The sequence below is a fragment of the Manis pentadactyla genome, chromosome 2 (assembly GCF_030020395.1).
Source record: "Manis pentadactyla isolate mManPen7 chromosome 2, mManPen7.hap1, whole genome shotgun sequence".
NCBI lineage: Eukaryota > Metazoa > Chordata > Mammalia > Pholidota > Manidae > Manis > Manis pentadactyla.
Window position 1 is genome coordinate 147,091,715 of NC_080020.1, and position 22,805 is coordinate 147,114,519.

At 46.8% G+C, this 22,805-nt stretch overlaps 1 protein-coding gene across 3 annotated transcripts in view; it reads right to left on the bottom strand.

Annotated features, from left to right (window-relative positions):
* GPR45 (G protein-coupled receptor 45) overlaps window positions 1-22,805 on the bottom strand; it is an 80,779-nt gene that overhangs the window by 19,248 nt on the left and 38,726 nt on the right. Inside the window, exons 3-4 of one of the 3 annotated variants that reach the window (XR_005032019.2) lie at window positions 11,234-11,291; window positions 10,411-10,656 (exon numbers count right to left, since the gene is read on the bottom strand). The exons of the other annotated variants lie outside the window; for them this stretch is intronic. The gene's annotated coding sequence lies outside the window, so the exon portion shown is untranslated. Of the gene's footprint in view, window positions 1-10,410; window positions 10,657-11,233; window positions 11,292-22,805 lie in introns of those variants that run through there. 3 annotated transcript variants of the gene reach the window in all.

Sequence of the window (22,805 nt, forward strand, 5' to 3'; positions counted from 1 at the left end):
CAGGAGCAAGGGGTTCCTTTGCCATAATGGAGGCTCAGTCCAGGCTTCTTGAGATGATGTTTAACAATCAGCTCAAAGCCACACACCTGTTCTGTGTTAACCTCCTCTGAGTAACGTGATCCAAATGTCTGGGGTGTACAGACGATGAACTTGGTTCTTACTTGGAGACAGAGCATTCCGAAAAGGACCCGTGAAGGTCCCAGGGCCTGTTTTGCTTTGCTCACACATTCTCCCTAAGAGATTGCTTCTCTTCCAAGGGTCCACACACCCACAAATACCTGCTTAGTCCAATTCCACAGCCCCAATCCAGCACTCTTTCTTGAGTTCCAAAGTCTATGGAACATTAACTCTTGCATATCTCACACCCAAAATAGCCAATTGAAACTCAGCATCCTCACCTCCCGATGGGCCTCCCCATGGCTCCCAGTCTTAACCACGAGCACCACTGTCCTTCTAGCCGCCAAAGCAGAATCCTGGAGTCATCCTTAGCTTCCCCTCCCTGCATGCCTCCAGCTAATCATCTATTCCTGGCCCTAAGAATCTCAAAAATCAACCCACTTCCCTCTGCCCACGCTGCCATTGCTTGCACTTAGAGTGCCCTCGTCTCTCAACCAGGTCACAGCAGCCAAGAGGCCCTGGCATGCCCTCCTTACCCCCTGATGGGCCACCCTCAGCTGCCGTGGGAGCATCACTCCATGGAAGAAACCAGACCAGGCTGCTCTTGGCCTAAAGATCATCAATGGCTTTCTACTAACCTTGGGATAACGTGCAAACTGCCCACCATGATTTACAAGGACGCGTGGAGGGACTCATTAGAAGGTTGTGAAATCAATGTTTGGGTCAGAACCAGCACTGAAAAACAAACAAACACAAAGAACAGCATACAACAGAAATAGAGCACTTTGTGCATAGTAAGGGTATCATTCATGACTATTGTTTTACACACATGTGTGTGCTGAATTATGACCTAAGATGCATTTCTTACTGTGGGTTGTAGTGAAGGCAAGTTTGAAAAACACTATAGAAAAGACCTTTCATGATCTGGCCGTGGACCAACTCTCCAGGCCCTCTCTTCCCTCTCCTCCTGGCAACATGCTCTAGTCACATGTAGTATCTTAGGCAGCTATCAGCTACCTCCAGCCCTTTGCACAAACTATTCTCTTTCCCTGAAGCTCTTTACTTGCCCTGCCCACCCAACCTTGCCCTGCCCTGGCCTTACAGGGCTGGTTCTTTTTACTCCTTAGATCTCAGCTTCAATGTCCCTCCCTCACAGAACCTCTAGGCAGGGATGGGTCACCTACCATATACCCCCACAACACCCTCTCCTCCCCACTCCCATGTAGTGCAATCTGATTTGTGTCTGCTTTCTTGAGGCCTGCTCCCTTAGGGCAGGAATTACTTTGATGTTTTCATGTCTGTAGCTGCAGCCCATAGCAGAATGTCCACCATATAGTAGCTACTCAACAACTAGGTGTGAAAGGAACAAATGAGGGTGTTCATTAATTTAAGAGTTGCTTGAGCCACTTTGATATGGGAGACCCCCTGGACATACAGAAACAAACAAGGCAGCCTTACTGTCTTGAACTCAGAGGCAATAGATCCCTGACCTCTGCAGCAGGACTGCATCCCCCCAGCAAATAGCTCACAGACACGTTCATAAGCAAAGCCTCTTACAGGATGATGCTAGAGCATCAAGGAAGAGTCCTTTGTGTCCCAAACAACACCCAAACACAACCTTCTCTAGCTCACATGCTGGGTTTCAATGAGATTGGCAGCATGGAAATCATATATTTTATTTGAAATTTTTATATGATAATTGTACTTACATTTCAGACAAAATTTCACATGAAATAGATATGAAACCCATGGCTTGCCCAGAACTCTAATATTCTTGGCCAAGCTCCTAATGCACTTAGCCGGGGGATAAAGAATACATGATAAATGTCAGTTATTCACACCTCATTAGTTCATTAATTCATATTCATTACTTATTAATCCTTTCTGAAATAAAATGGTGCTGGGCAGAAGGGAAGGAACTAGAGAATTCCAGGCCCTGAGACTAGGGGTGTGAGAGAGAAGAAAGAGAAGCACGTGAGGCTGGAAGGACATCCTCTGCCTCTGGCTGGTGGAAACACAGGGATCTGGTGTCAGCCAGTCCGTCTCCAGCCTTGCGCTGCCCCTGCCCTCCTGGGCACCCTGGTCAAAGCACTCCACCTGCTGGAACCGCAGTTACTCACTTACCTGCATGGAGGGGCGATCAAACCTGTGCCTGAGCTCACTGGAAGGGTGAAGACAAAATGCTGAGGCCACCTCTCAGGGCAAGTTTTGGACACAGGTGCCCAGAGAATGAGGTAGGGTCAGTCTGCTGTCTAAACAGACACGGGGCCCACTCCCCACAAGGCTTCACCAGGCCAGGCTGGGGGAGAATCAGGCCACAGGCCTGGGACTAACTAGCAGGTCAGAGCATCAGCTGTAAGAATGAAAAGTCGCCCTGTGCAGGATTAGGGAGCCAAAGAGGGCTTCCTAAAACTGTTAAGCCTCGTGATGTATTTCTCGTGTTCGTGTCCTTTCATTTCTTCTTTATGTATATTGTGAGCCCCCAGCAATAAAAAGTTTTCCTCAGTGACCACATCAGTTTGAGGAAATAATTAAAGGAGTGAATAACTCCTGCCTCATTATTCCCAGTCAGCCCTCCAGTCCCTCTGCTTATCTGATGTAAATGCGCCGCAGGAGCACCCCAGGACTGTGTGTTCTCTGTTTCCGGAAGGGCTGGAAGTTGGGGAGGAAATGAGGGGGGCAGGCAAGGCCAGCAGGACCCAGGGAAATCGAATACCCATTGCCTTTGTTCAAAATAATTTTAGCCGATACCTTTGAGAAAGCTAATATAAACCATGCGAGGGAGACTGCATCTCTCCAAACATTTAATGTAAAACATGCATGGAACAGCCATTGGGCTTTGAAAGAAATGTGGTTTGTTTTCCTCAGAGAAAGTCTGGAGGTCAGATTATCAGGGAGTTTGCATAAGAAATTTGTGAAAATAAGGAAAATGGGGAGCCCACTTGGCCCTCCTTCTCTGGGGTGAGGATTGGTAAATACAAGTAATACAGGTCAGTATAAGGATGGGTAGACTGGGTGGGCAGGTCTTCCCTCCACTTCACCAAAGTGGATGTGATGGTGAATCTTGTGTCAACCTGACTAGGCCATATTACCCAGATATTGGTTGAATGTTATTCTAGATGTCTCTGTGAAGGTATTTTTTGGATGAGATTAACATTTAATTCAGTAGACTGCGAGGAAAGCACATTACTCTCCATAATGTGGGTGGGCCTCATCCAATCAGGAGATGGCCTTAAGAGAATAAGACTGACTTTCTTGAGCAAGAAGGAGTTGTGCCTCCAGACTGCCCTCAGACTTAGGCTGCAGCATCAGCTCTTACTGGGTTCTCCAGCCTGCCACCATGCTTTGTAAAACTGAGACTTACCAGCCCCACTATCATGTGAGCCAATTCCTTAAACTCAATTCCTCTATCTGTCCTATTTGTTCTGTTTCTCTGGAGAACCCTGATTAGTATAGTGGTGAACGCTCCCCCATCCCAGGTATGAAGAAGGTGGTCCAAGGTGAGAAAGGGGCTAAGGAGGGGACAGTCGGACAATGACAGATATCCCGGAGTGTTTGTTGATGGGGATGGGTGGGACATTCGGGTCACACATCTATCCATGCACCCGTGCATTCACCTAACACAGCTGGACCACAGGCACGCTTAGCACTGGGCATTCAGCACTGAGCAAAGCGAGTCCTGCCTTCCTAGCACTTACCGCCCGGGTGGGAGAGACACTGCCTAGACAAACGGGGATAAGGAGGAAACAAGAGGATTAGTTGGTTGGCCTGCTGATGTAGCGGGTCTGCCACGTGGTAGATGCTGTACTAGGACATGAGAGAAACACTAGCCCAGTCTTCAGGAAGTTACAGGTCCTGCAGGAGGCCAAGCAGTCAGTGAGTGGGTGGTTAGAACACATGCAGTGTACAGGGGCCATGCAGCAGCCTGAGAGGCCGACAAGAGCCCTGGGACACTCAGGAATTGCTCCTGGAGGAGGTGGCCTCTAAGTGCCCTGGCAGCTGTAACCTGCCACAGGCCTTCCATCTGGGGGAGACCTGGGTGCCTGGGAAGCCCCCAGCTGGCCTCCGGGGTCCGTCTTGGCTCAGGCACTCTCTGTGGGTGCCGCCTCCTGAGTGTGCCTACTGAGGTGAGCCAGACCGGAAGGCTGCCTCCTTCCTGGATTTGGATCCGCTTAGGTCTGAACAGTTTCTAGTCTACGACGTAAGGAGCACATCCACCCTGTATGGAAAAGCCCAGGCCATTAAGGGGATGGCAAAGAGTGAGGCCCTAAAACTGAGATCCAGTGGGGAGGGAAAATCAGGCTGGATTTCTACCCGCAATAGCCAGGTAGTCAAGCTGCTGTGGTCTCGCTAGTCTTACGTGGACCCCAGAGATCACCAGAGAGAAGTGCCTGGGGCTATCTTTGCAGCAGTGGGACTTCTGAGCTGAAAAGGAAGTGTTTTGCATTGCCAGTGACAATGGAAATAAAGACTGCACACACTGAGCTGAAACCAATGGCCCTTCTCTGCCATCATTAAGTGTTCCTGAAAGGTGAGGCCTGATCTGGCATTAGGAACATCTGTAATTTGTGTGTCTTCTTCAGAGCCTTTCATTTTGCTCAAGTGCCTGATAGAAATGTCCTCTTAATTGCTAAGGCTACAGTGGTAATAAGGCACCTCTGTGTTTTGCACAAAATGACTGTGGAGGAAGCCCAGCTGGGATGAGGCATTAGTAACAACTGCAAATGGAATTAGTGATTGCACCCCAGCAAGAGCAGACCCTGCCAGTGAACAAAGAGCGGGCACTGTGAGGACCCAAGGCTAGTACTTTACCTTGTGGACTAGACCTTATTTGAGAGAAAGGATCACATCTTTCTACTTCTTTTTATATTCCTGCTAGGGAGGTTAGTAGAGAGATTTACATGCGAGTCAGCACAATCAGTTTTTATTTAGATAAAAGTGCTTGACAATAAGCTCTCAATTTTCCACACTAGTGGCAGGAAACTTTTGTGGGTTGCATTAGCAGAAGTAATAATGATAATAATATGAATAATAACTAAGACCTAAAGGCCTAAACATAAGACCTGAAACCATAAAACTCCTAAAAGAAAACAAAGGAGAAAAGGTTCACGACATCAGATTGGGCAATGTTTTCTTGGACCTGACACCAAAAGCACAGAACAAAAGCAGAAAATTGACAATTAGGACCATATCAAACTTCAAAACTTCTGCACAGCAAAGGAAAAATCAACAGAGTGCAAAAACAACCTATGGAATGGGAGAAAATATTTGTAAATCATATATCTGATAACAGTTAAGTATTCAGAATATATAAAGAACTCTTATAACTGAACAACTAAAACAATCAGATTGAAAACTGGGCAAAGGACTTAAATAGATGTTTCTCCAAAGAAGATATATAAATGGCCAACGAGTGTATGGAAAGATGCTGAACATTGCTGATCAGCAGGGAAATTAATGCAAATCAAAACTTCAGTGAGCTATGGCCTCACACCCATTAGGATGGTTAGTATGAGAATGAAAACAAAAATGAACATAAAGCAAAACAAAGCAGAAAATAACAAGTGTTGGTGAGGATGGGGAGAAATTGGGACCCTTGGTGGGAATGTAAAATGGTGTAGCCACTGGAAATCAGGATGGAGGTTCTTCATAAAATTAAAAATAGAATTACCACATGATCTAGCAATCCTATTTCTGGGTATATATCCAAAAGAATTGAAAGCATGTTCTCAAAATATATTTGTACACCCATGTTCACTGCAGTATTATTTACAATAGTCAAGAGATGGAAGCAATGCAACTGTCTGTCGATGGATGAATGGATAAACAAGATGAGGTCTATACATACAGTGTAGTATTATTCAGTCTTAAATAAGAAGGAAATCCTTGCAAGTGCTACAACATGGATGAATCTGGAGGACATTATGCTAAGTGAACTAAGACAGTCACAGTATGACAAATACTGTGTGATTCCACTTGTATGGAGTGTAACTCCAGGGAGAGGGAATTCTGGGGCAAAATACCTCTAAAACTGAAATCTGCCCTACTTGGGCAGAAGCAAGCAAGGACCTCCCGCTAACCTCTCAGGTTTAGATAAGCCTTCAGTTGCCCAGGTAATTAACCACTGATATGGAGATAAACCTTTTTACACCCCTGAGGAACACCTATTGATATGCAGATGCACTAAAGCCAGGTGAGATATTCTGGAAATATTACAATTTTACCCACATGGAGTATCTAGGATAATAAAACTCAAAGAAACATTAAGTACAATGGTGGTTGCCAGAGGCTGGGATACGGGGAAGTGGGCAGTTTTTATTTACTGGGTACAGAGGTTCAGTTTTGAGAGACAAAAAGAGTTCTAGAGCTCTGCTGACAAAATGTGAATGTACTCAGTGCTATTTAACTGTATACTTAAAAATGATTAAGATAGTAAATTGTATGCTGTATGATTTTACCACAATTAAAATTCAAAAATTTTTGAATTAAAAAAGAAACCTACTACCCTCTACTGGTCACTGTGTGCCAGGTGCCATATTAAGTTCTTTGCATACATGATTTCACAGAATCACTGTAATGGGTCCTGCTGAGGTACGGCAATTAGTTATCCTGTTTTTCGAGGAAGTAACTAAAGCCAAGAGGGTGGGTATCGTGCCCAATGACACACATTAGAAAGGTTGAGTAATGTGCCCTAAGTCATCCAGCTAATAACGAGAGGCTGAGTTGGGATGAGAACATACCCCAAGCCCATTCCCGAATCTACCATGTCATATTGTGGGCCGGTCAGAGAAGCTGGGCTGGGATGACATTTTGGCACCCAGCAGTAGGGCCCAGCTGCTGGCCAGCCATGAGGTGAGCTGGTGCTGGGCAAGGCAGTGGACTGAAGGGCTTATCTGTTTGGAAGGAGGGATAGGTGACATTCTTGTGGGCCGTGGGGAGTACACGTTGACATTTCTATATCAACGCAGAGGGTCTGGGGGAAGGTGGTGGGGCCGAGGAGCCCACTTACAGAAGCAACAAATCAAAGGTAAATTTTCTATGGCCCCATCATCTGAGCAGCCCACTTGTGCATCACCTAAAGGGGGGGAAAACATAAGCAAATTTCATGTGGGTGAACTAATACAGCCTGTGTAGTGGCTTTACCAACCTCACTTGATCCCCGGAAAAGAGTTATGATCAGGTTCTAATTGCTCTCCAACAGATGAGGAAACTGAGGCTCAGCCGGTCAGGAACTTGCTCAAGGCACAGCGGTGGAAGCACTGGGACTACAGCCTGGGCATCTGGACATCTGCTTTCACCGTCAGTGAATGACTGGATCCCCAGGGGACCCACTACCACATTTTCCTGGTCCTCTCAGCCTCCCTCCTCCTAGAATCCTTTTCCTCTCTCCTCAAGTCCCTGCCACTTCCTCCCCATCCCTGTGCTGGGCATCTGGATTCCTACTTAACAGTCAGCAGAAGCTAAGGGAATAGACCCTCCCAGGCTGTCCCTCAAACCCACCCTGCTAACTGCAATCTTTGCAGGACTCAGCTTTCCCCCAGGCATGCTGATCTGTCCTTGGTCCTGAGGCCAGCCCTGCCCTGCAATAGGACACCATCCAGCAAATCTCCTTGCTGTCTTTTGCATGACCATTTGCCTTCCCTATCTGATCATCCCCACTTCAGTGAAGCTGCTTGGCCACCACCTCCACACAGAGGCGATTCTAGCATATTCCACACCTAAGATCCTCTTCTAACCACACAATCATATTCAGTAATAATCATTGTTTCCTTGATTCATCTTCTAGTTTTAAAACAATTCACAATTTAAAAAAAGAATAAACTTCCATTGCATAGCTATTCAAATTCAGTATATTTCAAGACTATGTATATTGCACTTTTGAAGCCAAAATATTACACCTTGCAATTTGCACACTACTATACTGTCCTAATGTTAAACACAAATACAAATTCCAGTTGGTCACATACACATGACAGAATTGAAGTAACTCAAGTTCTGCTTAGGGCAGCACACATTTCTAAGTCAATGCAAATTGGTCTAGACAATCTCTTTGCTATTTTCTGAGTTACAGGGAACTTCCTGGAGCCACTGCCAAAAAATCGCTCATTAAAAGCAACCAAAAGCTCCCAGATGCCGATGCTCGATTTTCTTGCTTCCAGGATGGGGAGGGGCCAGGGATGTGCCCCCGATTCCTTGGCTGAGGACCTCCAACAAGGCTGAGGCCTAGGATGGTAAACTTGTGGCATGGATTTTTTTTCTGCTCTTCCCCTCTGAGATCTCAGCAGACATGACTATTCAATCATGGCCCTAGGTGTGGTCTCTGAAGTCTATATGTGAAATGACATTAACTTGCCATCCTGATGTTTTAAAATAGTTCAATGTATGCATTTTGATCCCTTGCTGAATCCTGAAGCTCTAGTTTGTAATTTACCTAAAGGTTGAGTTCTAAGCCTCAGTGTGAGGCCCAGAATGGCCCCTACAAAGATGACTGCAGCACTGAGGCTCCCCGAGGCCCTGAGCACAGATTGAGAGCCCTCAGTCACTCCCAGTTCTGCAGAATGACACTCTCCCTTGACTTCAGAATTTCCACCGCTCTAATTATCACCTCTTCCTGCATTTCTCAATGGCTTCCCTTACTCAGCACGCCCAAACCAAATTCATGCTCATCCTCTCTGAACAAGGGCCCCTCTCTCCCAGCCCCCTCTGCAAATGGCCCCACCATCCACCCACCGCACAAGCCAGAGAAGCTTGGAATCAGCCTAGTTATGTACACAGTTACTTATTCAACTGGTATGTGTTGTACTAGGCAGTATTTTAGCTGCTGGGGATTCAGTGGTGAAAAATATTATCAAAATCCTTGCTTTCAAGGAGCTATCAGGGAGAGAGAGAGAGAGAATAAATAGATACATGAAACAAATAAATATGAACACAACGGTGGGTGCTGGTGAGCGCTATGAGGCTGATGGCAGGCCTGGATCTTTGGTGCTGGGTGTTGTCTGGAAAGGCCGGTGGGTCGGTTGGTAGGGGGTGGGAATGGTGGTGATTATGGGAGGGAACCGGAGAAGCCTGTGTAAGCTGGCAGACCACCAGTGCGATGGAAATGGGCCAAGGTGTTAGGTTTGACCTTTGAATGTTTAGTTGTCTTTGATAATGGCACATTCTATCTCTCTTGTAAGTAGGCATATGAAAAAATGCAGCTCAGGACTCTTCTATGTGTGCAGAGAATCATGTGCTTAAAAACTCCTTATCTTAGCAGGTAATCTTAAGCCATTGCGTGTACCTAAACATATATGTTTCCTTTAGATGTTATTTCATCTTGGAGTTTAAATATAGAAAGTGCTCTTGGAGACAGACGTTTTACAACTTTGGCTACAAGGTGGCTCTGAAGGAGACCCAGGGACAGAGAGATGGGTGGCTCTCCTCACCACAGCTATTTCCAAGCAGGATTTGAGACTGCCATGTGGATGCCCTCTGTGCCATGGAGGCTGGGAGGCAGTCCCCTGAGCTGTCCTCACAATCTGATGCTGCTTTCCAGTAAAGGCAGTCACCAGATCAGGGGTAAAATGCTGATTCCCAAGTAAGCGTGGTGCCCGAGGCAGTTGGGAGACCTCTGCAGCCACTGTGTGTGGAGATTAGTGGGAGGGAGGTGGGTCCTGTGAGGGGGATGCTTTATAAACTTTCCTAAGTGCTAATGGATTTAAATCCTAACTATTCCCTACAGGCTTACCTCCTTTGGGTGGGTTTCCCTGACCATCCCGGCCCGCAGCACCAGCTTCCTTCTCTACAATCCCAGGCCCTCCCTATCCAGCCACGCATTTATTTGGGGCTCTGTTTATATCACTCCCAGAGATGCCCTATGGTACATGTCTCCCCAAAATTGTGCTAGGCTATGTGGGGATGGAACAGCCTCTCTCAAGCCTCCCTCAGGATGCCTGGATCTGGTTACTAAGCAGAATCCTATTCACTGGGCCTGGGGTGGGCCCTGAGGGTCTGCACTGCCACCAAGCTCCCAGGGGAGCCCCAGCGGCTGGTCGGAGCCCCTGCAGCTTTGAGTAGTGAGAGGAAGGCAATGAGTGTGGCCTGCAGACAGACCTAGGCTCACATTCTGCTCTACCCTTAGCTAACTATGTACAGGTGTGCTCTTTAAGCCTCTGTTTTCTTAACTTAAAATGGCACAAGTACATGGTAAGTTTGTGGATGATGGCTGCTATCCACAGGGTTTTATACTCTTTATAAGAAGGGCAGCCAAGGGCAGCCACGAGAGGAGACAGAGGAGACGCTCAGGAAAACAAAGTTTATTATCCTCACAGGCCCAGAGACAGGAGGCAGGGCATGCCACGTGGGGAGGCAGATGACAGGGGAGAGCAGAAGGGCTGGCCACGCCTTTATTGGGGTTTCCCAGGAAGGAAGGCAGGACTGGGTGCACATCACAGGATTGGCTAGCAGGAATAACTGGCAGGCTTGGGTCATAGGGCTGGTCTCTAGTTGCCTGGTACCTGGCCCAAGGCCGTGGAAGGCAGATGAATACTGCCAGCTGGGCTGCATGGGACAGAGAGAGGAGGTCAGGTCCTAGACTGGTTAGTTTGCGTATCAAGGGCTGTGCCTGTGAGACAGGGAGTGTGGGTGTAGTCAGAGTAGGGTGAGGGCCTCTAGAAAAAGACCCCTATGGAAACTCCATATTAAACAATTAAGCAAAGTCAGAGTCACATTAATTCTCTAAAGTAAAATATCAAACTAGGAATATAAGCATTCTTCAGTGAGATTGGTTAAGACTAAAAAGCCAGGAGTAACTTGGGCTGTTTGAGCATCCCCCAGATATTAAAATAACTCAGCATAGCCCATGTCTTCATTGTGTCAATTAAATGAGGCTATTGTAAAAGTTACTTTAGCCTACTAAAAGGCCCAGCTTATCTTCTTTAACTTTGCCCAGATGCTGCTTTTCCTCCCTCAGCCCTAATCAAGTAATATATAACCTGGGCAATTAATATAGCAGGCAGGCCCAGGCACAAACAACATAGTAGAAACAGGAAAGATTCCATCTTAAAGATAAGATTGCATTGTAAAACCCCAAAAGAAAAATAGGTTTCTTAACATAACAGACAATAACTCAGCCCACCTTGGGAGCAGGACAGGCATTCTTGATTGATGTGCTCCCAAACCAAAAAGCTATTATTCTGGGAAAGAATCAGAGAAGTAAATTTCTTGCCTTAACTCTGCAAAATAATCCAAAAGACTGAGAAGAAATTTAGTGTCTCTTCAAAGATAAACATTTGGGGACCATTTAGCAGGTCTGCATCCCTAGCCCTTTGTCTCTCAACTGCCTATAAATCTGCTAGACAATGCACCACCACGGGCTCCCTTGTCCCTTCCTGGCATGAGCCAGGAGCTCTGTCCTCTCACTGTATCTCTCCAGAAGCCTCTCCCTGGCTCTCCTACCTTGGGTGTTTGCTAAGTTTATTTTTCGGCTCTGCAAACAAGAACCCCGGCATCACCTGGCTGGCCCTTTGCATTCTCTAGCAACCTGCTAGCCCTGGGAGAAGCAGTTTCTCTCCAGCCAGACAGGTTTTTTAAGATGACAAAACATGACAATACACAGAAAGTAAAGCATACACAGTACACACATAAATGGCACTCTGGGTTTATGAGTGTTTATGAGACCCTCGCAGTTTCATTGCCTCCCTTTACCATGTTCAGCCCGAGGCCCATCCGTCACCATGTGATCCTGCACCCAGGGCTCATGGGCTGACTGATGTGAAGGCCATGCGTTCTCCCGCTGCCAGCACCTGGCTCTCCGATGGCTGCAGTTCTTGTGGTTATTTGGGTCATTCTTGCTCAAAGCATTCCCAAACCCATGGTTAACATAAAAAACAACTCTGTCATCCACACCACTGTTAATTTCCAGAGCAAAATGCTGAGACACTGAGGGTGCCGCCTCTGAGGATGGAGCCTCTTCCTGTCACAAGCTGTTCTCATTCCGAGGAGCACAAGCTGAACATCAGCCTCTTCATTCCTTGCTTGTATCCTAACTCTGAGTTGATCCATCAAGGCCCTCCATGGAGAGGAACAAATTATAATGATCTTTGTACAAGGCAGTTTGAACTTGCCTTCCTGTTGCTTATAAACTAACTTGCAGCCCCAACTGCCGAGAAATCTCTGCATGTCAGATATTTTTCTCCTAATTGATAAGAAAGTGCTCAAAAATAGAACTGTCATCTGACAAATCCTGGAACTAATTGCCTTACACATAGCAGCCTGCTCAATGTGACCGGCATTCTCCCTCCACCCAGCGGTTCCCAAGGAAACAAGGTTAATACACTCATGACTAACATTTGCCTTGTGATTCCCGGTTCTCTGCAGTAGCCCCACTGCATGGGTGAAGAGTGCTGAGGATGTCTTTTCTTGCTTTTTTCCCTGTCTGCTTGAAGTGAAAATGTCTCAACCAAAGATTAAACAAATGCTCAGCCAAACATCAAATTTCATCAGCGTCTATACTTGCCCCGTACTTCGAACTGCCTATCTGCATGTTCTACTGATACCAAAACACAGGAGACGTTCAAAATGCCAAACTGCAAAGTTTTAACAATAGTTAATCCTTTAGTCATGAATGGGTAATTTTTCTTTGGTGTATTTTGGTAATTTCTTACTTTTCTTCTATGGACATGTGTTACTTACTTTATTTTGAAAAAACATTATGAGATATTCCACCCTAGGAAAATTATAGAGTTTATTAAAAATGAGCATTCATACATTATCCAAATCTGTTTTACAATCATAATCAGGAAGAACAATAGTAATGACAACAAAATCTGTCAGTTTATCTTTATTTCCTCCAAATCTGTCCTTCCTGGTTTCCAATTTCTGACAATGGCAATACTAATTCAGGCCATTAGCACGGAACTGGGATTGAAGGTTTACCTAGTCTTTTACCTGCAGGTCCAATTGGTGGCATCTCCAAGCTTCTGGATTTTTTTCATTCCCATTTACATTTCATTTCAGCAACTTCAATTGCCATTCTCTTCCTCATTCTAGTCCATTCTAGGCCAGCAGTCTTAGCACTTTGAAGCTATCATTCCACCATTTCTTTGCTTCATTGTAAATTGAGAAATCAGGTGTTAGTCTCACTGTAATTCCTTTGTGTATAATCTGTTTTTTATCTCTGTCTGGATGATTTTAAGATGTTTGATGTTCAGATGCAGATGTCTTCTTAAGTACCCCACTTAACACTAGTTAGGCTTCCTGAAGATGAGGAAGCTTTCCCATCATTTCTAGAAATTGGCAGCCATTTTGTCATCAAGTTTTGCTTCTCTTTCATTCTTTCTTCTTACTGCCACCTTGTTAGACATTTGAGAGTTCTCACTTTGTTCTCTGGTCTCCTAACCTTTCCTACTTTCTTTACTGTCATCTCTCAGTGGTGCATTCTGGGTGATTTCTTCAGGTTTTTCTTCCAGTTTACAAAATATTTCTTTTGTTGCATCTTTCCTGCCACTTAATCTGCCCAGGGAGTTTTGGTTACCACTTTTTTCATTCACATGCTCCTGGGACAGACTTTTAAACCTCCTGGACTCTCTGACAAGAGTGTCTTTGTTGTGCCAGTGAGGCAACTCAGGGTGGGCTCCTAGGTAGCTTCAGGATGGGGCTGGTCACCAGAAAGACCCATGTGATAAGAGGGCTGGGACAGTCGTCCGACATTCAGGGAGGAAACAGCGGCTGAAGAATGAGTTCAATCATACAGCCAATGTTCAAGCACGCCTGCCTAATGAAGTCCTGATAGAAACTGGACACCATGGCTTCCTGTGGTGGACACACTGAAGTGCCAAGAGGGTGATGAGCTCTGACTGCATGGGAGAGAGTTTGAAAGCTTGGCATCCCTCAGAACTCACTGCTATGTGTCCTTTTGACTGGTCCTCCTCACGTACATCCTTTATAATAGACTGTAATCATAAGTATCGTACTTTTCTGAGTTCTGTGAGCATTCTAGCAAATTACTGAACCTGAGGGAGGTCATGGAAACCCCTGAATCTATAGCAGGTCAGTTAGTTGTGCCAGTGGCCGATGCACCCCCAGAGTGCAGCTGGCATCTGAAACCAGATCAGTCTTGTTGGGGACCATGCCCTTAAACATGTGGGGTCTGTGCTAAGTGCAGGAGTTTAGTGCCAAAGCCTCATTACAGTGTATCAAATTGGGGTAGAAACAGAATGCAGCCTCAGTTTTCTCCCTTATGATATGTGAAACTTTGGGCAAGTCACAAAAGCCTCTCTGTGCCTCAGTTTCCTTATGTTAAAAAATGCTAATATTAGCAGTACCTCCCACATGAAGTCTGTGACCAATAAGTGAGGCAGCCCAGAATCTGACACAGGATCCCTGCAACAAATGTGAATGCTCCAAGCTCCTGCTCAAATGGCCCCTTTCCAGAGAGCCTACACTGTTGTCCTGACTCCTTCTGTCTTTCCTTACACTGTGTGCTTTCTGTCCTTACTTTTACTCTGAATTTTTCTTTTAGTGCTTACCACCACTTCTATTAGTCTGTCAGTCATAATGCTTTGTAACAAATCAGCCCTCACACTCAGTCACTTCCAGGAGCAAGCCTTCATTCTCACCCTCAGAGATACGCAGGCTCCTGGATCGGTTGGCCTAGGCTGGGCCCAGCTGAGTGGCTGCTTAGTGTTTAGGTCTGCTGGGCTTGTACCCAGGCTGCAGGTTGGGTTCAAGTCAGCTTCACAAATGTCTCATTATTCTGGGACCAGAAACTACTCGGTATGTTCTTGTGGCAACCGAAGTAGAAGAAGCAGGCCAAACCCCACAGGCATATTTTTGGTCCCTGCTTACATCATGCCCACAAATGTGCCACTGGCCAAAGTGAGCCATATAGCTAAGCCCAAAGTCAAGGGAAATGTGGTCCAACTCCTGCTGGAGGAACTGCACCGCCTATGGCAATGTGTGATGCACAAGTCTAAGGCAAGCAGGGTGCAAAGTATTGGGGAGCAGTGCTGCTGTTCACACCACTTAATGTATCATATTTTCATTTGATTTTATCAAAAGTACTTTTCATGCCACTGTAATATACATTCCATGAAGGTCTGGATGTTAGTTGTTCTGTAACAGTTCTCTCCTTGGTACCAAAATAGCCGCCCTTCAGCAGGGACCTGTTGACTGATGCATGAGTGCCTGAACAAGTGAGTCAAGTAAGAATCATAACCCCTACCTGATCTGTGAAATGGCCAAAGTGAAGGGACATGTGAGTGGGTGGGGCTTCCTTGACACTGAAGGGAAGGGTCACAGCAATAGCTGTTGGCCCATTGCCTCCTTACACCAGGAATGCAGGATAATGCAGGCACGGGTTCCAAACCAGCCCCCCCATTTATCCATGTGGAAACTTTAAACTCATCTGCAAAGCAAGATTCTAAAGAGGGAGGCACACCAAAGGCACCAAAAGCCATCAGTGTCTTAGTTCCTCTGGTTTATCCACATTTATTACAAGGAAAAGCTCTAGTACTAAGTTGACCCTACTTAAGTAGTGCTCATAAGCTAGATGGCAACAGAATTAACCAGCTTCAATTCAGTAAGTAGAATTCTACACCAGGAATTGGGAATATTAAGTATCTATATCTATATATTTTACTTTCCTTAAGTAATGACACCATGAATGGAAAGAGATTTGTATCTAAAAATACAAATCTCTGCAATTTAACAAATGCAGGGACAATGAAAAGTCTAATAATAAACTTGAGACAGACAAAATACCACATAATTAGCATATCTGAACCAAAGGCGGAAGAAAAACATGTAATTAAATCTGAATACCTCAGGAAGAAATAAAAATGATCCAATAATAGCTAAATCAACCAGAATGACTAAGGTTATGAAAAATAGCCTCTGATTGATTTCCCCAATAAGAAGATTTGGGACCAGAAGAAAAGACTGAAAGGGAAGAGGGGAAATACACTACACTACTGATACAGAAATGGGAGGTTGATGTCATTTCAAAGAACGGATGGTCACTTTCCCAGAAGCTCCCTCAAAGGCCTAATTCTCTTTGATTGGTAAGAACAAATAAACAGAAATGTGTAACATTCAGGGTACATGCATTCATTAAGTGCTCACTGTGCACAAAACCCCCAGTGAAGGGCTCCCAGAAAGGGGATGTGGCAAAGGTGTAAGGGACTTGGTTCCTACACTGGCTCACTTAACACCCTCAGGGGAAGACCCTTATCATGAAGCAAAGTCCCAACTAGAGCAGAAGTCTCCAAGTCCCCTTGGTGCTACAAGGTGCAGGCTGTCTATGCTTTTGCTGAGATGGGAGTTTACTACAAGCTCCGATCAAAGTGCAGTGAAAGGTGCTCCCGGGGAGAAACATCACCCCAGCCTCTCATTTCAGTCTGTAGTTTCTCTTCAAGCCCTTCCTTCAGATTCACGTAGTGTCAGAGCAGAAAGGAACTGACCCTTTTGAGCTGTTACCTTAATTGTAATGTTATTTCAATAGGCACGAATACAGATGGTGGTGTAAACTACTTACGCTTGCGGTCCTTACACAGGCAGAATGCCCCACATAAGTACAAATTCAATACCAATCACATGATAACATTTTTTAAAGCCAAATGAACAGCAGTACTTTCTGCACATTCCAGGGCCCAGCATATAGCAGTCCCATAACACGTGTCTGTGGAATGAATGCTGGAGAGTATTTTATCACTACCGTGATGCTTCTGACCTGACTTTGTGAAGATGTGGGGAGAAGCTTCAGCTAAAGCCTTTGTTGGAGCTGCTCTGATCATTCTGTCAGCAGAACCTTTACTAGGGAAGGCGGGCAGGAGCTCAGCTTGGGGAGCAGTCTCCCCTTCCTAGAAGCACCCCAAAGGCAGGGGCTTCTGCCAGTTGTGTTCACTCTGTACCCCATGCACTGAGCATGTGTCTGGGTCCCTGCAGGCTGCTGGGCAGCTTATATACAACTGAAATCTATTTCTCACTAGGTTCCGGAGGCTGGAAGCCTGAAGTCAGGGTGCCAGCTTGTGTGGTTCTGTCTGTGGTTCTGGTTTGGCAGCAACTGAACCCCACACTGTGCTGGTGCTGGTGAGGGCCCTCTGCTGGCTTGCAGACTTCTCCTGAATCCTCACGTGGTGAGAGTCAGGGAGAGAGTGCTCCAGGGTCTCTTTATAAGGTCACTGATCTCATTCCTGAGGGCTCCCCCCTCATGCCCTGATCACCTCCCGAAGGCCCCACCTCCACTACCAGTATCCTGAGGGTGAGGTTTCAACACAGGAATTTTGGGGTGACACAAAAAGCTCATTTGTGTGGAATACTTTCCTGCACCTCTGCCCAGTTCCAGCCTTCCTCGCTGCTCCAGTGGCGGGAAGTTTCCATAGATTCTGACCCCACTTCCCCAGGGGCAGACCGCCAGGTACCAGAAAAGTGAGCAGTTACCTCAGGCCAGGAGAAGCCCCAGAGGACACGAGGCCCCGGCCACAGTGTGGGGTTCAATTGCTGTCAAACCAGGATCACAGACAAGGAAGAGGGACAGCCTGCCCACTGCAGTGAGCACCTTGAATACTGGGGTGGGCATTTCAGTAATCCTCTGGTTTAGGAATTCTGCTTCCAACTAATTCCTTTGCTCTTCCTGTCTCTTTTAAAGAGAAAATGGGAAAGCTAAACTCTCCCAGCAGCTCACCTGACCGATGTGAAAAGGGCAGCATGGAGTAAGGAGAATGTCGGCGGCAGCTTCAGCAAAGCCCTGCGGGGCTCGTGGGTGCCTGTGGAGGTGGCCTGGCCTAGGGCGCCCAGAGCTGCTTCTGAACAACTCTTTCTACGGCAGCAAGCCCCTGTCCTGTGCCTCCAATGCCAGGCAAGTATTCTCAGAGACAATTTGCCTTCTAGGATTGGAGGATGAAAAGGGGGTGGCTAGAAGGTTTCTATGGCTGGGCAGAGACCTGTGCCCCCTCAGCAGGGGTCTCTACAGCAACACCTCACGCACACAATTCACTAGGCTATACCACGAGGCTTCCCATTGCACCAGAGTAAAAATCCATAGCCAAGAAGCTCTTTGCTTCTTGCTGTCCTCAGCATCCCTCACCTCTCTGCAGCCACAGGGCCCTATGGCTCCTGGAACAGCCAAGAGTGTTTCTACCCCTGGGCCTTTGCGCTGTGTTTCCCTGCCTGGAATGTTCTCCAAATTATGCTACAGTTCACTCCCTGACCTCATTCGCAGCTCTGCTTGGATGCCATGTGCCTTAGCCCCTGGATGAAATAGCATTCCCAGGCTCTTTCTCGCCTTCTACACTGCTTATTTTTCTTCCCAGCACACACCTCTATATAATGAGGTTACTACTTATTCTGTCTCCCTACAGGCACTATGAAGGGAGGGGCTTGTTCTTTTGTTCCCACCATCCCTCCCTAGTGCTAGAATAGTGCCTGCCTGGAAGTCTGTGAATAATAAATGTTTACTGGGGACTAAATGAACACAGTTTTCCTGAGGAGGACACAACAAACATACTCAAAGGCATTTAACAAATGCACCTTCAGGAGTGCACACAGTCATCCCCAGTATCACTGTTACAAAATGTTGAATAATAATCGTAGCAAAAGCTGCCTGGTGCTGTGAAAGGCGTTTGCGTTGAGTTTGTTTCTCACAAACACCTTGCTAGGAGGTGTACCATCTCTGGGAGAGAAGGGGACGCTGCAGCCCAGTGATGCTCAATGACCTGCCACTAGGAAGCAGGGCTCAGGGCTGCCCAGGTTGCAGCTGCAAGAGCCAGGAGCCGGGCAGCCGGCTGCCTGCAAGGAAGCTCTCCAGGAACCGGTATATCTCAGATTGGCAGGAAGATGCTTAGCATTTTGGCTTTTCTCCAGTGTCTGTGCAGAAAAAAAGAAAAGTGTAATTACTTGTTTCCTCTTCCCTCTGCTTCGAGAGAACCGCCAGAGGAAGGGTGGCTGGCTTTCCAGGGAACCAACCACCAGGCTGGCATCCCAGAGATACCCAGTCCCTCAGCACAATAGAATCAACGGGAAATCTAAACACAGATGCTCAGGCTGCACCCTTGGCATTCTGTTTGCACTGGCCTGGGGGTAGGTCCAGGCACCTGCGTTTTTAAAAAAAACACAACAGTTGTTTCCGATGTGTGAGGTGAGAGCCCATGGAGCCCCGGAAGATGTGGGAGGGCATAGAGGCCGGGCTCTGGAGAGGGGAGCGGGGCACCCCACTTTCTAACTACAGGCAGGATCAGAATGAATTTTCCTCTTGCCTCAGGCTCTATGTGGCTCAGCACTGTTAAGATTCCATCTTAAACATTTTGATATTTTGCTCATCTTGGATTCTTTTACATTAATTTTGGTTTTTAAAAAAAATTGCACCAAAATAATAGTTGTGTTGGTGTTTTGGGCACCACCTTAAATTTTGTGCCAGAAGCAAGTGCCTCTGTGCCTGGAGGCCTGGAGTGGGTGTTGGCAGAGGGGAGGGGAGAGGGCAGGGGCCAGGGCAGAGGGGCAGAGGGAAGAAGACTGCCTGTCTCAGAGCCTGGGCTGCAGGGACGCAGTGATGGGAGCTGGCACAGCCTTTCATTCTGTCACTAGAGCCTCCCTTGGGGAAGACCCCAGGCCTTGGCTCTACATATCGTCCTTGAGCAGATGGGACCTCCGACCCAAACCATTCCCTGAAGCCCGAGCCCAACTTCCTACCCCACAGCCAACTCAGGTACCTAAACACAGCTCTATCTTGCTCGAAGCTGGCCTCTTGGTGCCAAATCCTTCCCAGGCCGTGAACAAAACAACATCAGCAAACCTCAGGGTTCCCAGACTTGCCGTCTCAGTACCCCGTCCATACATCAGGGGTACAGTCCTCCATTCACTCCCCTGGCCCCTCCACATACCCAATTCATTCCTATCATCAGCTCTGCCTCTCCAGCATGCCCAGAAGCACCCTCTGTCCGAGTCCACTGCCATTCCCATCATGTCCTACCTGGACCCCAGGCGGCTGCTCTCTGCCCCTCTCCCCACAGCCTTCTTCCAGTTCCTCAGGCCACGCTGGCCTCTGCCCCAGGGCTTTTGTACTGCCAGTAACCTCTGTCTAGAACTTGAAACTTCCTATATTGGCCTCATCAGTTAGGTCTTCACTGAAAAGTCATCCCTTTGGGGAGGATGTTCCTGACCATCCCCTGGTCACTCATCTCCTTATAACACTTAGCACTCCCCAAATCGTTTTAAGTGCTACTATTTTATTCATGTATCACTTTTCTTCAGCATTAGTGTGTAAGCTTCACAAAAACAGGGGCCTCATCTGTGCAGTTCATGCTTCAGCCCATGACCTACAATAGGGCCTGGTTTATAACAGGTGTATGGTAAGTATCTTGAATAGATGAGTTATTGAATAAATGCATGGCTAAGTGAATAGCTGAATGCTAACAATAGACCTTTCCCTTGGAAATTCCTAGCACCTATAGGTTAACAGTCTGAATCCTACTGTTTAAATTAAAGATCCACAGACATACAGTTAAGAAAATTCCAAGAACCATAACTGTGGAGTGGCTATTTGTGAGTGTGTGCTTAAAACTCCTTCTGAAATTCCAGACCCAGTCGACTGCAATGTCTGTGGGGGAGAAGGGGTCTTCCCACACACATAACACCAAGAATTCTTGAACACCAGCAGGGTGTTTGAGAACTCAACTCAATTCTGATGCTATCTGCCCAGACACAGCACCAGATTCCCAGGTTAAGGACTCCATCCTACAAAACGGCCATCCTCCCCCAACTCCAGATGCCTGTCACAAGCCCCAGGCAGCTACTGTGCTTCTGACCTACTGCCTACAAATCGGAGGTTCCCGCGACCTCCCCCTCAGGTTTGATTATTTTGCTAGAGCGGCTCACTGATTGAACGTTTACCAGTTTAATAAAGGATACCACAAAGGATACAAGTTAACAGCCATATGAAGAGAGACACGGGGCAAGGTCCCAAATAAAGGAACTTCTATCTCCTGGAGCTGGGGGCCTGGCTCAGTGGCACGTGGAGGCAGTCTGGTTCCCCCAGCAGTGAAGCTCTCCCACAGACAACCAGGACCCAGGAAAGCAGAGGGCAATAAGCTCTTCTCAGGGTTTTGTGAGGGCTTCATTGCAGTCATGGTTGACTAAACTATTGGCCATTAGCTGATTCAACTTGCCTCTGCCCTTGGGTGGGGTCCAAAAGTCTCTCATTAACATGACAGACACCCATTTCACCTGTAAGACTGCAACATTTCCAGGAAAAGTGTAGACCACATACAACTGGGAAATATATATTTGCTCATCTGAATGAACACATATGTATTTCTTATGACTCACTATTTCATGCTGTTTTTCACAAAAACCCTCTGAGCACCATCAATGGATTTGAAAGGCAGATCCCTGGGAAGTGATCTATGATAAGCAGAGTAATGGCCCTGCATTGATGCCGTGACTTAATCTGGGGAACCTGTGACTGTGCTGGAGTACATAGCTAAGGGGACTAAGGTTGCAGAGGACTGAGGTTTAACCAGCTGACCTTGAGATCGGGAGGTTATCCTGGATTATCTGGTGGGTTCAGTGTGATAACAAGGACGCTCACATGGGAGGAGTCAGCATCAGAGTGACTCGGCATGAAAAGGAGTCCACTGGCCATTGCTGGCTTTGAAGAGGGATGAAGGGGCCAGGAGCCAAAGAATGCAGAAGCTGGAAAGGCAAGGAAACAGATTCTGCCCCAGAGCTGGAGGAGGAGCACAGCCCTGCTTACGTGACCTCAGCCAGGGACACCGTGTTGGACTTCAGGCCTCCGCAATGGTGAGTTAATACATTTGTGGTGTTGTAAGCCACCAAATCTGTGGTAATTTGTCACAGCAACCATGAGAAACCAAGCTAGGGTCTTTTGCAGAGCATGTCTAGTTGGGGGCTTTTAGCCCTCTCACAGTCTGGAGAGAATCAGCCGAGTTGGTGGACTGAGGGCCCAGAGGCCCAGGCCTGGGTGGGTGTGCCCCAAAGGGCCAGGGAAGGGGAGGCCATTTACTGAGAGCCTCCCATAGCAGGCTTTCAAGCATGTCCTCTCACTGAGCACCAGCCATTGTTCATTCATTCATTCATTTGTTCATTTGCAAACACTTGTGGAGCATCAATTATGTGCCAGGCACTTTGTTGTGCACAGTGGTGAAAGTGATGCCAAAGATCAGGATAAGGAACTGACTACATCTCAATGCAAAATTTGGCAATAATAATAATAGCAACAACAGGTACCACTTATTAAGGACTTACTATGTGCCAGGTCCACACTGGAGAGGGGAAGAGGTCACAGGGAGGGGAAGCCATGGAGCAGGATGGGACTTAGGTGCCACTCTTGCCCCAAAGTGTGTGTTCCTTCTGCTAAGTCACACTGATTCTCAGGGTAGAAACTGTTACATTAGTGTATCACATTTTCTTTAAGACTCATGATAGCCCAATGTAAAAGGTATTGTTAGGTCCATTTTACAGAAGAGAAAACTGAGGCTCAGCAAAATTAGGGAACTTGTCCCAAATCACACAAGTATTAAATGTCAGAGACCAGGATATGGGTCTCCTAACGCCACATTTGGTCCCCACGGCATGCTGCCTTGTGCACATCCCTCTGCTCTAACTTGACAATTTTTTTAATGGATTATTTTAATCCCTCCCACTTCCATTATCCATCATCTCCTAACAGAGATTGTGAAGCACATTGCCTTTAC